Raw genomic sequence first — 16,469 nt, forward strand, 5'->3', positions numbered from 1 at the left:
TTGTCGTCGCACTCTAAGTCTAGGACTCCCTTCTGTGTATTAAAACCGAACATGAGAGGGGGATGCAAAAGAAAAATTGAAAATATGAATCAATGAATGTTTTTGACTAACATCTTGAACACATGTAATTTTGAGTGACAATTCATGTGTGATCTTTCCTTTTAACCATCTAACTACTGGTATATATAAAATGAATCATATCTTGACTTGCTCAAGGTTGAATGAATATGCCAGTAAATCTACACACTGAGTATCTATAACTCTCCAGTGTTGATTAAAGTCAACATACTGAGAAGTTAAGATCAACATTTTTATTAAGCCAAACACTTACTTTTAAGATTCAACATGATGCAATGTTTGACCCAAACTGACAAAGAAACAATGTAGGCAACAAGCTGACATTTACAGATTTCTGCAAATAAACACAGATGTGGGCTTGGAAGCATATCACTCTGGATGGATGGTCATTTGAGATTCAATCACCTTGGCTGCAATAAGTAATATCTCCTCTTCACACAAAGGACAATTTGATAGTCTAAGAGTCTTTTATCATCTCAGACAGACTAGAAACCACAAGGAACTTAAAATCTCTTTTCAAAGATCAATACCATTCACATTCATATATGGTTTCTAGAAAATATGAAAATTATAACAATATTGAATAAGTTCCATACTTCAGTCTGTAAACATGAATATCTTGCAGCAATTTTTCTTTCAGTATGAATTATGATGTTGTGTGATATAGCAAAAATATGGGGGAAAAGTATTACTTGCAGTTACCACAAATTTACACTGTAGTCCACATAATCTTTGGCTACAGCTGGTAACATGTCTGAAGTGAAGTACAATGTAAGCAAAATTAAACCACATCTAATAGTTGTTGGGGTGTGGATATAAAAATAGCATGTGAAATTTTCTCTCGCACAGTGATCACAGGCGCAAGTCCTGTTCAGAACAACAAGGCTATTTATACATATTTACCATCGCTGGAGTTAAACCCTTCTGGCACTGGCCACATGCCATCATCTTTGACTTTAAGGAGCGCGCACCATGATGTCACCCTAAATTAACAGAGCTTATCAAAATTTAACGCTGCTACCAGCGGTAATCTTCAACTCTTGGCTTTGCACACGCTACGTGTACTTGTGAATCATTGAGTCTTGAAGTTGTGGCCGAGCTGATTGGTGAATCTGTTCATTGTGTGGTTTTCGGGTCAAAACTCCATTTTCAGTCATGTTACCAATGTGGCAGCACTGCCATTCATGTGTGAAGCATAGTAATTGTCACTGAGTAATGATTTTAGTAAAATTTGTGACTCAAAATCAACTGCATTACAGACATGTACATCAGCGACAATGCTTCGTAAGTCTGTTTAAGAAATAATATTTATAGACACACTCAGTTACTCATATTCAGATGCTCCCATAAATTAATAATAAATGTGTAGGAAATCATGCAGTGTTGCCTTTTTTACAAAGTCTCCTAGAAATTTTGCACAGACAACTTTGCAGCTCTTAAAATAGACTTGGGGAGCAACTCTCACCAAATCTTCATCATTGATTTTTAATACAATTATTACAATAGAAGAGCTGCACATTAAGATGTAGACTAGAAACATACAAATGTCTGCACAAGTTTGCACTGGGATTTCTTCAGATGCATCCAACATTGGTCAGTAATCAGAATGACTACACAGCAGTGTTTTTGCTCACTTTCAGATCTTGGGATGATCCATGTCACATGCCTTCAAAGCATTACTATGGCAACAGTAACAGAGCACTGTAACCATAGTTACTGGCACTATTTGCAGCAACAAAGGATCACTTGTAGGTTGGACGAGTTGATGACCAAGGGTAACGGAGATGTCGTAGACCTTCACTATCACATGCTGGCTCGTCTGTCATGCTAACAATTAAGCAAGGTGTTGGCTAGGGGTAAATAGTACTAACATCAGTCTAGAGGTTTGTCACTTAAGGGGGGGAGGGGTGTCCCCCTAATCTATGACTATTTCAGGAGCAAAATTGATTCATCAATTTAAAAGGAGAAGAGAACGCTGGCAGAAGATCAACAGTGATGACCTACAGATCATCCTGTGAGTCAGTGACAGCAGAGAAGGGGGAGGGGGGAAGTGGGGAGGGGGGCCGAGCATTTCAGCGGGTCCGCATGTCACTGTCGGATGGTCACGACAGGTAGCGGTGCGACACGTGCGGGCGACAAGGTGTCCTAACTCGAGCTGACAGATTTGTGGCAGGAACATGATTTCCTCGACAAGCTTGCAGACATGATAAAATGAGTAAAGTGAAGGCAATCAATTTTTTTTCTGTTCTCAGGATTTCTTCAAAAAAATATTCCTGTTTTTCAATTTGATGTGTCAGTTTTCACCATTTGCTCTAAGACTCCCTACTGGAGCATTTCTGTTCCACCAAATTATTTCAGGGTATGACACACACACATTAGAGTTGAATAGTGTGCATGAAAACAAAACAACAAAAACAAAAAAAAACCTCTTTTTCCTACTTTGATCTATGATATTCATGAGTTGCTTTCTCACCGTTGCTTTAAACCTCTATTTTGAATAATTGACACATGGCACTATGAAGATGAGGATTTGACACCATCTTCATAGATTTGGGACTTACACCCTTTGGGGTAACTCGGGACTTACACCCTTTTGGTTGGCACCAGATGAGTGGGTCGCATCTGAAGATCAACAACACTGATCGAGGATTCCATCTGCCCCCCTTTCTAGGGGCAATGTCTTAATATGGACATGACTTCTGCCTTGGTATACTGGGTGACATGGCACTTTTTTTTTTCTTTGGGTATCACAATTATTATGTAATCAGGAGATGGTGTTACACTTCCTCATTGAAACTCTCTTTGATTGCCAGAAATGTGAATTCAACAAACAGACGGACTACATGCTGACAGCAGAACGAAGACTGTCGGTAACATCAGGGCCAATTCAACAGGTGCACAAATGTTTGGCCATTTGCATAATCTTTACAATGTGTACATGCCAAAACCTAGTACCTTCTTGGCAGCATGTGAAAATTATAGGAGTGTATCCCTATCATGGAGACACAAGCAAAAACAAAAATACGAAATACATCTTGTCTCATGGATCTTTAATATGGAAACGCATGAAGATATACAATGCAGAAGAAATAAACTTTAAAAAAAAAATGTAATGAACAGCCTCGATCAATACCAGTATACTTTGGAAGCTGATGAAATCAATGAGCAGTGCAAGTATTTAAAGGGTGTGTATAGTTCTGGTCGAGGTGAGGATTTAGCTTTTAACATTTTGCGAGATATTCAGAAACCACTCTATGAGATGTCAAAGAGCATGCAATTCTAAAGGGTATCAAAAGTTTATTTGATGAAAATCGGTTTTGAAATGGCTGAGATATCCAAAAACAAGGTGAAACAAAGAGATCTTAATAAAGTTGTGGCCTGTCGCCTTTTATTATTATCACTTTTTTGGATATCTCGGCCATTTCAAAACCAATTTTCATCAAATAAACGTCGAATCCTTCTTAAAATTACATGCTCTTTCATATTTCATAAGAGGTTTCTCATTATCTCACTTACAAATGTTCAAAACATGAATCCCTTACCTCAACCAGTACTGTACAGTCCCTTTAAGGAATTGCTTGTACACCTTTTACCCTATTCTAACTTCATGTTGATTTATTTTAGAATACTCTCAACACAAACAGAAGATAACATACTGAAAACACAATCCACTGTTTTCAGTTAAACCAACGAAGAGCAAAAGAGAAAGTACAATCTTGCCTGGGCGTGCAAGAATGATTACGAAACTGATATTTCAACCCTCTTGAAAACACTTGATGCCAACAGTAATAGTATGGAGTGCAGCCATGCAAATACACAATAAGCATGAATTCCGCTGCCTATTTACTCAAGGTTTGGATTCCAAAATAGGCTTTCTTCCACTCCAGATTGTAATGAGAGGAAAATAACAGCAGAGAAGGGTAGAAGTGTCGCTGACAACATGACACTTCATTTTAGAGGAGCAGCATGTTATACCTGCCACTCATTTCCTGAATCCTATTTGGTAGGCTCTCCAATGTAGGACTACTAGACGACTTGGATTTCATTGTGTTGTTACATGTACCCCTGCTGAGGCAGTTTTACCAACCTCCTCGGTTTTACTAGTGCAGTCAATCGTAGCACATATTTGCCAATGTTCGTTTGTCTGTATTTATTTTTCTGTCAGCTGTATTCCACAAAGACTTATAAAACAAATTTCGTTGAAAATTCAGGATAGGTCTGCTTTATGGTAAAAGGAACAGGTGACTACAATTTGGTGGTAAGCTCAGTCATGAGCTGGATCCCGGGAAATTTTTGAAGAATGCATGTACACAGTTCTGAAGCTTTAACGACCCCTTGGCCTATAGCAGAGGTTAAACAGTCTCTGAATGAGTTCTTGTTCCTTACTCTCTAGCTGATTAAAGATGCAACATTTTACAATTTTTTTTTTCATGGTTAAAGTGCATACTAACAGAGGATTAACATAAGTCTACAATATCTTAGAAAGATAAGTTGTTCTTCTAAAGGCACACAGGTAAGTCAATCAGAACCCTTGCATATATATTAAATACATGTATGTCATCCAAACAATTGTTTTTTTTCCTTGGCACTGCTTTGTTTTCTTCTACAATGTTATGCCCTTCAATTTTCCTTAATGAATGCAAATCTCTTTGTCTGACTACAAAGCACTTGTATTGTGGATATTTATCTGTGTGTCAATTTTTGGAAGTAATCATCTTAGGGGGAAACAGTCAAGATGCAAGAAGGGCGCCATAATCAAAACACTCTTGCAATTTGTGAGTTCAAGGTCATGAAAATGCTAGCAATCGAAGGGCATAATCCTGCCATATCATACACCAATTATCTGCAGTAACCCCCAAAGCATGTACATGTATCTCCCCACCCCCTCCATGATGGATAAATAATGCCGTGCTAACGAGCGGATTTCAACTGCACTGAGTATAGACTCTTAATGGGCTGCTTCCACTAATTACATTTGGGTAACGTGTATAAGGCACGATATGTTGAGAACTTTAACACTAAAATGGAGCGCGAGTATGGTGGCCACTGTTTTAATGCTGATGACTAAGCTTTCTGATCGGTATCTTTATGAAGATGCTGGTCTATTCCTCAGCATGTGGGACTATTAACTGAGAGAGAGAGACACTTAATCATGTTCGACCAAGAGTAAAGGACCGTACATAGGCCCAGTGGTATCGAACTGATGCTTGATGAATAATGTAAACACCACAGCACTGACTGTACATCATGGTGTTTGCACAGGCAAATTACGCCTATGATTGGCACGACCTTCATACATCATTCATAGCACACAGGTCATCTTGAGAAGAGTGCTATTGCCCTCAATGTCTCTCATGACACTACACATTTTCTCAAATGACGATCTTGTAGGCTGGTTTAGATCCTGTACTCTTCTGTACCAGTATCTCCATGCATGCAGGATTTTATAATTGTGTCTCAGGCATAAACTTGTACATATAAAGCAATAGACCAGTTTACTACCATTAGTTAGTTACACTTTCTAACAAAAGACTTTTCCTGACAAGAAAACATGCCAAAGGCTTGCCTAACATTGCAGCACCTATAAACACATACAAAATGCATGCCAGATCCATCACATGATTGAATTGTTAATGAACAGGTGAGTAAAAAAAGCTTGTTCCTAAATCATTAATGGAAAAAAAAAATATGCATAATTTCAAGTACGTATATTATCACCTAGTACTCATTTTATCAATATTGAGTAAGAATTTGTTTTCATATTTCAAAAATTACTTTTAAATACTATCACATCTGTATGACTTGCAGAATCATCAAAATATGAAGAAAGATATTCTTCACTGTATTTTATTCAGAAAGGTACACTCACTGATAATGGATATAAGAAATATTTGACATTTATAATGTAACTAACGCCCGAGTCTTCTCCAAGCAAGTTGCCTACTCATTCAAGAAAAGTACAGACTAATTTATAGGCCTATATACTGGATCATTTTTTTTTTAATTAGATTTTTTGAGCCTGATGTTACCATCATAATTTGATGAGAGGTGGCCCTAGATTACCAAATTGCAAACATGACAACAGGTAACAAAGACACTGACAATCTAAAGCCTAATGACAATGTCTGTCAGTAAAAAAAAAAAAAACAACAACAACAACAACAATTTTGTACAGTATGAACATTATAATATTTTTAAAAATGTCTAATGAATACCAAGAACAACTTTGCTTCTTTTTTTTCCCCCCAGAGAGCAATCTCACTGCTTCATACATGTGACATACAGTCACGGTCATATTCACTCATGTGACTTAAATGTTAAAAAGCTGTAAGCCTTACTGTATCATCAAATCATATGCGGTTCTCAGTCTCAGTAGCTGAAGACTCCAGATAACAATAATTAAAGGCATCATTTGCCATTTGCTGATGAAACAAAAACCTTGCTTTAGTGCTTCAAAATAGTTCTAAAATGTGAGTTAGGGATAGAGACAACCAATGTAAAAATGTTAATCAGTATAATCAATGTTAAGTATTGTTAGATATACAAAATGCAAACAACAGTTATAATTGTTTCTAGAATAAACCATCTACAGTTATGGTTTATTGAGAAAAATAGTGATATTTCCTTGTATTTGAGGCTTTATTGCAAAATCTTTATATGGTAGGATGTTTTGTGATACAACTGACCTTTTATGTAGCTCAAATGTGATAACTCAAACATATCTTAAATCACTGCTCCCAACAGTAAATACTTTTAAGGTGTGTGATGTTGTCTGTCTCGGGATAAAAAGGTCAATTGTGGTTACTATGGATATGTAACAATATACAATGCTTTCAGTCATCAAAGTGCATAAATCTCAGGAAATCTATAAACAAGTCTGAAGCTTGAGCAAAAAAATAGAACTAAAAATAAACAAAAGAGTAAACAAATGCACAAAAAAAGAGTTATCTAGTAAACACCTATAGTCAAATAGATAGTTAGCATTCTTAGAATTCTTTATCATCATCTCTATCAATAGGCGTAGGTTGTGCATCAAAGCTCTCACAAAACAAACACTCTGACCTACGCTACTAACAAACTCGTCACACAGTCGCCTTGTTGTTTCACTGATTATGACTACTAGGAACTATTGAAGTTGAAAAAAAAATCCCCCAAACTAATAAAAATAAATATCTTATACAGGTTATGAATATTTGAAGATTGTAGAGATGATTTCACAGCACAAATCTTTGTTCCAGTGATCTACTAGAATGGAGAAGAGAAAAATAAATAGTAAGGAGAAGGACCAAGAGGTCACTGAACAAAGATTACCCAGACTATACTTTGTTGTTCATGCTCGTACCAGTGTCAATGGCCTTGGTTTGCAGAAATTACAAACTGGACTGTGACTGGTATATAGTCAGATATATTCAAATGACTTAAAAACACGGTTTACTACAACAATACAGAAACGACATCCAGACAGGAAGTCCAGCCGCAATAATACGCCCTAAACTTCCCAGCCGCGACCGAAGATTGTGCGTAAAATGAGGAGGACAAAGAGATGGGCGTGCGGTTAAATCTTGAGAGGGCACTGGAGTGGAATGGGAACAGCAGCAAACAGAACCAGTGGGACTGATACAAATTTGCTGTACCTTGATGTTGAAGTAAAGTCACTTGGCACCTGCACTACAGGAGACAAGGTAAGAGTCTGCTCTAATGGCAGTGCACGCAGCTCTCTTGAAGGAAACCAAAACCCAAAGAGAAATGTGGATTGAGTGAAAGCAGCATCATTAGTAGAACACATCAGTGAAAGTTTGAGGAAAATCAGACAATTGATGCACAAGTTATGAATTTTTACAGTTCTGGTATTGGAACCACTAGATAAGGAGACTACTTGAGTTTATGACATCATGTGTGGACAACAATATAAAGAAAATATTCAAAAAATTCAACATGCTCTCACTTTTCTAGCATAATGAAAGAATGAATAACCACTTTCAGAAAGCAGGGGGAATTATTACTACCCTTACCATATGTCAGTTTCAAGTTGATGGAATTTGTAATTATTCACAAATAATGAATTTTTGTGGAATTCTCTTTATATTGTTGTCCAAACATGACGTCATGAACTCTAGTAGTCTCCTTCTCCAGTGGTTCCAATACCAAAACTTTGAAATTCATAACTTTTGGATCTATTGTCTGATTTTCCTCAAACTTTCACTGATGTATTCTACTATTAGTACTAATGTTGCTGCTTTCACTCAATCCAAATTGCTCTTTGGGTTTTGGTTATACCTTTAATGCTGTCAAAATGGAACTTTGATGGGTAGTTGGGACTCACTTATTTGGTAAAACAATATGACCACTACATTGGGGAGGTATGAGAGATTTTCTCTAAATACATTTCCCAGAATATACCACGCCATAAACTCTCTTCATTAATATTCACATAGTGTTCTACTATCTGCTGTTTCTAACTTACCTGTTATATACATGTCAGTGGCGGATCCAGAGGGGGGCACACCGTGTGCACGCCCCCTCTTTATTTGTTGTTACAACAAAAGAAATAAAAAGAAAACAATGAGATGAAACCTGGAAGCAGCACCAAAAATTATGTTTGCACCCCCCCCCCCCTTACAGAATTCCTGGATCCGCCCCTGCATGTACACACATGCATGTATATTTCATGTGTTTGCTAGGATTTTCCCATTTATCTTTTATGAAATATATTGTATATTCAGTAAAGCAAGGGCACTTTCCATGTAGATTGATATACTGAACTAACAACATTACAGAGAAGAGATTCCAAACAGCTGAAGGCAAATAATACAAGCAGACAGGCCATTAAAAAATTAAAACATCTTCCCACACATGCAGCTCTTCATTGAGCAATCACCTGCAGCCTTCCTTTTTTTTCCCTCTTTTTTCTTTTTTGTTGTTGCTATTGTCAATTTATACCTATCTATTTAAAAGGATCCTACTCAACAAGCTCACTGTGTTTTTGTATCTCCATCAAGGTCACACAGCCGATGAAAGCATTCAAACCCATAGACATATTGTGAATATTGTCCCTGAAACAACCATGGCAACAAATGAATGTAGACAGAGCTGATTTCATACAGTGTGGCCGTGGTGTCTACAATCATTATAGTTACTTATTGGGATATTGATGTCCTCTCTTATTTTTGATGGAGGGGGAAAAAAATACAGTCGTCTGTCCTTCAGTGTCTCTTTCCATTCAAGCGAGGGCAGTAGAGGAGCTGTAACAGAAATATCTTGCTCCATGGCTAATCTTTATCACACAAGTAACTCACCACATCAAAGAATCAGCATGTTCTTGAGAAAGTATGGATGGCTTCTCCAAAGTCATTCAGCCAATGGGAAGATCACAATGGGACTTTAGCTTGTCTGCTTGGTAGCTAAAGACTTTAGCTAGTCTGCTTGGTATCTAAAGTTAAAGAGAGCTACAACCATCTCCACCCCCACCCCCCACCCCAACTCCCACCAATAATTCCGCAGCTTTAGGAACCAAGGCAAAGGAGGGACTTAGCTTCTGTGTGCAGAAAAGATCTTCAAATGCCAGGATTTAATCCACGGTAAGCCGCTACCTTCGGATGTCAACTCCATGACGTGTTCAACATCACCACCACACCTCAATAGATACCCAGCCACCTCCAGAACTCTTCAACTATGCCTAAGATGATACAATCAGTATTTGCATGATCGATTTGCATTTCTAGGCCAATCCTTTATCTCTGTGCTATGATGTTGAGGAAGCAAGGAGGTGGATCAAAGGCAATTCTGTGCAAGTTTTTTGTGTGTCCATGTGCCCATAAATTGTAATAATTTGGGAGAGCATAAAATGTTTTATTCATGACATTTACTCCTGCAACAATTGTTCCCATGAAAAATCTGCACTCTTAAAGCCAAACATAAATTCTACCCACAAACATAATCTTTAATACCTTTAATTCTAATCCTCACATCAAATTAAACCTGAAACCCTATCACAACCGTGACCCTAAATGAGAACCCTATTAAAGTCCTTGGAGAAAATAAGGGTGGAGCAACTGTCACAGGAGCAAACAGGTGCAATTGTCACAGGAGCAAATGTTATGTCACCTTTTTCTACACTCAGCCCAAATCAATGTAGCATTTGAAAGAATAAAAATGCGGTACTTGTATATTAACGAAAAGATAAATTCATTCACACACAAAAAAAATGATAATTTCAAAATTTATAGGATTTGCTTGTAAGTGTAAATAGTCAAGATGCAATACAATCTCCATTTATGTGAAATGCGCACAACAAATACCTCCACATACAAGTTGATGCCTTCAGCAGGTGACGTGAGGTGTAAACGAGCTATGTAAAGAAGCTGGTGACAAGATATTGCACCGTGGCACCAGGCAAAAGATTGACACCTAATATCCTTAGTGGTATTCCTTGCTCATGTCTCAACAGTCTGCCAAGCTCATTAAAGAAACGATGAACAGCGTACCCTCGGTATGGAAGCAGGTCTGCTTATTGGCAAGGATATGTTTTCATTTTGCTTTTGTGCCCAGAAAAAAAAAAAATGAGGTCATGAAAGTTAAAGGGGATACGGGATAGATCTCATGTATCGTAATTAATTGTTGGTCCAGTGCAGCGACTACACAGACCTAGGGTCAAATTTAGGTTATCAGACCAGGGTGTCGCTATCAAGCCACAACTTATCTGCTTTTAAATACTCTGTGGCCTATGTACTACTGCAGCATAGATACACTGTACAAGTACTAAACTGTAAAACCAGAATTTTTCATGAATTTCGAGAGAAGCCAAGATTCATGAAATCAAAATGAACATGAAAGTTCTTGTCTACACAATGTGGTAATTTGCGACAATTTTGTGTCATGAAAAAAGGTCTGCTCCATTTTGTGAAAATTCATGCCACAAATATTTCTGGTATCGCAGTGTTTTGTATGCTTACATTGTATTTGTTTCTGTGCTCTGAGAGTGAGTGATATACATACATACACTGTAGGTCCTCCTGACAGGATAGATTAGATGTCTCTTCCCCCACCCCCTTTTCCCTCTCACCCTCATTATGTCCAGCAAGACTGGGATAAGAGTACATGTACAATTTCATAATCCAGGGATAGTCCCTGGAACAGTACAATGTGTAGCGTACTTCTCTATTCTGTTGCACAACTGTCCTGATATTTAACCTTCCCAATACACTGAGTAGCCACAATCACTCCTGACAGTTAGTTTCGAATTACAAATTGTAGGCCTATCACAATGATAGAGACTTCATGGTCAGAGGTTTCTTTGGACACACACACACACACACACACACAAAAATAAATACTTTTAATGAACTTGACTATGAGCACATGCATTGTACGCTCATAAACTAAAATTCCATTGGAAAGCTTGGTATCAGCTCCGTGGTATGATGTTTCGGTCACTCGCCAAGCAGCGTGTGCACATCACATGATTGTTGCATCTCGTACAATACAATAGCTGGATAGAATAAGGTTTGAATTTCAAGACTACAGCATTTATTAAAACGATAAATCTAAAACTTGTTCCACTGAAATATCAAGTGAAGCAGCTCTAATTGATGTCCATTAATCACTTGAGTGAAAGAATTACATAATACAAGGTCCTTCCCTCCTCACGGTATAATTGAATTATGCTGAAATATAATAGGCGCATAGATATATCACCATAGGCCACGAGGTTGACATGAAACCTATACCGCCGGACTAAGCTCGAAATGAAGCATGCAATACATACACTGATGAGTGAGTCCACTGCGACATGATATCCCCCTCTGTGCGTTCGACATGCGTCTGTCGAACGCAGACGGTCCATGCTTCCGGAAGGATGCATTTCATAAAATGCGCCCCGCCTCATTCGACTGTTTACATGTCCTGAGACCAAAAACAGTGTCAGGTCATATTTTGGTAGGAAGGGGGGGGGGGGGGGGTGGGGGTGGAGAATTAAATTAAAAATTGCCCACAGGACATGGCTTGGCTTTAGCTTCTCAACCTATTCTACCTTCATATCATCTTTGAATAGTTCACCTAGATCATCGCTAAGGAACAATTTCACTCACTGCCTTCATCATATGATGAGATGATAGCTTAGCCATATCCACGCTTAAACATCCTTCAATTTTGTATGCTCCTGGGCGCAACAGGGCCATATCATTCGCGGAGAATCGCAACGTCATATGCACAGAACGGCGTACCGTGTTCTGATTTGTTGCCCATGATGCAAATCACTAAGCTCAAAAATAGTCGCCATATATATTTATGTTCCAATTCTATTTGAGATAAAGAACATATTTGTATGCAAAAATTATCAAAATAAATCGTCTCAAAATGCAAAAATTGTATTTGAAAGTGAAGGCAAATCGTGGGCAGATGATACACATACGTTGCGCTCTCGTGTGTGTGCATTCTACATGCCTGCCATTTTGCTTGCGATAATTGTGACCAAAGGCATGTTATAATGTATGTGTTGTATCAATCACAGTTAAGGTAATGATGACACACTATTTGATAGTTTGAAGGATTGACCAAAGTCTGCTTCCTGCCTTGCTGTAATTTTTTTCACATCCATGGCGAAATACTGTCAAATCAGAAATTTCGGCAACACATTTTAAATTTGCAGATTGTTCAAGAGCCGATTTAACAAAATTAAAATGCATTGGTAATTTGCAAGAATTTCGTGTCACGAAAAAGGCCATCAGCTCCAACTCGCCAAAATTTCATGCTGCGAATATATCTTGTTTAATAGTATTTGAAGATGGTCAGTACTGACTTTTATCTTATCTCTAGTGGTATAACTCTTTAATACACCAGTGGTTTTACAAAGTCACTAATTGCATACAGGAACCTGCTGCATCCTGTCCAAAGTCTATGAGCATTTCTGAATGCTGCACAGAACTTGGTAACAAATAATTGGGGGTAAAAATTATGAAGTTGTCTCATTCACATTTGAGAAAAAGAAAGCTGAAAATGGCAAACATATCTCATCAAATAACTTTATTTCAATAACCTACATCAACAAGTACTCTCTGTTTTGTTTCACTTTTTTTTGTTTGTTTCCCTTTTGGGGAGGGGGGATTTTCTATGTTTCTACTTCATACTCAGAATTATGTGAGGTAAAGTGCATCAAATGATTTTCCTGTGACATCTTGAGACCAAAGCTGGTAAAGATTTGCTGGTCTTCAAATCACAAAGCTGTTACCCTCAAGTAGATATTTTATGTCACAATGACTTACCACAGACATTTGACACCAGAACAATCATCATCAGCACCATGCTCTGAAGCGTACGTTTCACTGAGGGAAGAGCCATGCCCAAGGCTGCCATCTTGTCATCTGTCAATACAGCTCCCTCCCTCTGGATAAAAAAGACTGGCTTCTTTGTCACTTCAGTAGTAGCTCTAAGGAAAGATTTAAAATAAGAAAGATGAACATTATAAGAAGGCAATGATGATGTCATGCATTTAACAAAATTGTGGGTCCAAAGTGAAATAAGGTTTTACATCACTAAAGTGTATAATATGACTATACTGAAATAGCCACTACAATGTAGCGGATATTTTCAACGAGTCAGTGGTGTCGCTTAAAAAATTTCTTACATAATTATCAGGAGTAGCCTTCTACTCTTTGCTGTCGACAGAATGAGAAGGTAGGCAGTACACAGTGTAACTTTTTTATTGTTGCTCTCTTTGATAACAATTTGTTTTTTTAAGTGCCACTCTAACTACGATGATCATTGGTAATAAAAGACTCGGGACACATTCTCTGCTTTTGCTGGTAGACAGTTGATACCAAGACTTTTAAATGGGGTTGGCAACTCCATTTAAATAACCTTCATACCTTGTAATAACACGAACAACATTCAAGTATGCTTCAAATTGACATGTTCATGCACGAACATGTAGTAGTGAAGCTGCATGGGTTTTTCCAACATGTTTACTGCATGTTGTCCTTACAGACTCAGTGGGGTATTATAATCTATGGTCAGTCGATGCTAGACACATGGAATATATTCGATTCAATAACATGATGTGACATTCATGTAATTAATTACAGGAATATATGTGTGTAGGCCTATATGTAACATGCAGATAACTGGGAGACGAGACATAATGTATGCCACTTTAGGATGCAATTCAAGATTCAACAAAAGAGTCATATCTGCATGTATGACATGATCTTATGCAATCTACTAGCTGCAAATTTCTTGATTGCAACTGATTGACATACATTTCAAACTGAAATTTCAAACAAATTGACAGTCAATCAATTGCAATAAAAACATCTCGACCGAAGAATTTCATGAATTTGAATTATTTCTTGATTGTTCTCTTGCACAAATTGATATGACATCATTATCAATCTTGTTTTCCTGCGATCTCTCAAATTTTCGTTACATGCTTTGATATACTTCATGGATTAATCCTATATCATGCATAGCCAACCTTCCACAAGTTTAAAAATTGGGTTAGTCAAAGAAAATTCTAATCCGGATGGAGTTAATATAATCATGTCAATTTCATTACTAGTCAAATTTTATGTACGTCAAAGAACATTCTCTGGTCCCCTTGGATTTGACTTATTACGCAAGGTGGACTGTATATCAGAAGGATTCAGAACTGATAGAAGTGGATAAACCTAAAATTACCATGGTGTACAGTGTATCCTATTGACAAAAAAAAATCAACAACAAAGAAGAAAGAAAAATTAAACATGTATTGATGCATGTCTGGAAATGGAGTACATTTCCTGTAAGTGTTCACATAACCTACTTGTAGTTGTACCCCTACTAAAAAAAAAAAAAAAGAACATTTAGAATTGGCTAGTAACTTCGAAGGTTAAGGCTGTAAGCTCATTACCGAGTGATGATCTGATGAACGCATCTTTCTTGCACACTACATAGACACACATAGCATATCGACTCAGTGTATTAGACTACCACCAACAGATGAACTTTAACCACCTTTAATAGCAGTCTGCAGGTGCCTGTAGTCTTGTTTCAGCTCAGTTTTATCTCGCTCCCTCATTACATGAATATAGATGAACAAACCCTGTATCTGTCTCTCAAGAGGCATGCTAACAATCTGTCGATTTCTATGGTCACTTTTCAGTTGTTACATGTAAATAGATTAATAAATAATTACATATGAATATGAAAATACACAAATAGATGAAATACCTCTATGAATAATAAAATAAGACATCTATACATACATATATGTATTAAGTACATAAATACACAAATGAATGGATACAGAATATATATATAGAGAGAATTAATTTAACAAAGATATAACAAAAACAATGAATGCATAAGAATTTCAACCATCTATAGTACTGAATCAAGACTACACCATGCCAATATGTGACATGCCTCTGTGTTGATTAAAGTAAAGGAACACACACACACACACACACACACACACACACACATGAACACACACACACACACACACACACATACACACACATACTAATGTGTCTGCAGGTGGGTATTGTATGCACTGTATACATCTTTCCCGTTTTCTATGAAATAAAATCATCACCACGTGGTTAAAATGTGTTTGAAGATTTAACTTTCTGATGGAAACATATTCTTACACTGCTAAAAAGCTAACACATCAATCTTCAACTTTTGGCTTACATTGGGACACAGTGTGATATAAACAGTATATTTAAAATTTTTATCTCCAATGTAGTAGACTTAAAAATGGGAAGACAACATTTCTGGACTGTTATCATATCTCCAATTAGCTGAACACTATTGTTTTGTCTGTACTTGATAGGAATCAAAAGCTCTAGACACCATACACATTCTTTGCCTCAAGCCAGCCAGCAAGAGATGTATTGAAGAGATGTATTGATACGCATGTACACTGTAGCACTGATAAATTTTATGGGGGAGTGGTGGTAGTTTTACGGAGTTATGAAGCTATAACATAATGGACTATTTGACATCAATATGTACAGGTACACAATGTATGCTTGTTCATGCAATGGGACAACAAGAGGCAATGATACATTTGTAGGATTCCATAACCCCACTCATTATTTACTTGTGTCTAGACAGCCGTTTTCTAAGAAAAATGCCTAATTTATGCAAGATTTAGTCGGATTGTAACGGGGTATTTGCTTTCATCATCTAATCAGTAAAATTTGAATGTGGAATAGACTTTCCATTTAAATTCAAACCTTTTATTTGTTTAACCCCTTTTGTGCCAGGGACTTTGGACGATGTATACAATGTTATGGGATTTTCTGTGACAATCAGCACTTAAGGCACACAGAGGGTTAAAGGACTTCTGGGGGGCATTTCATGAAGGAACTTGTCGAATAAAATATCTGACAAGTCAATTATATCCGACAAGT

General features: G+C 37.3%; 1 long non-coding RNA gene across 1 annotated transcript in view; it reads right to left on the bottom strand.

Annotated features, from left to right (window-relative positions):
- Window positions 1-13,343: 13,343 nt before the first annotated feature.
- Window positions 13,344-16,469, bottom strand: part of LOC139718941 (uncharacterized) — a 67,678-nt gene continuing 64,552 nt past the window's right edge. The window contains exon 3 of the long non-coding RNA XR_011710055.1: window positions 13,344-13,501. This is a non-coding gene — a long non-coding RNA (uncharacterized lncRNA). The remainder of the gene's footprint in view (window positions 13,502-16,469) is intronic.

The sequence above is a fragment of the Diadema antillarum genome, unplaced genomic scaffold, assembly GCF_040938485.1.
Source record: "Diadema antillarum isolate AM-2024a unplaced genomic scaffold, OU_Dant_1.0 scf00000103, whole genome shotgun sequence".
Classification (NCBI taxonomy): domain Eukaryota; kingdom Metazoa; phylum Echinodermata; class Echinoidea; order Diadematoida; family Diadematidae; genus Diadema; species Diadema antillarum.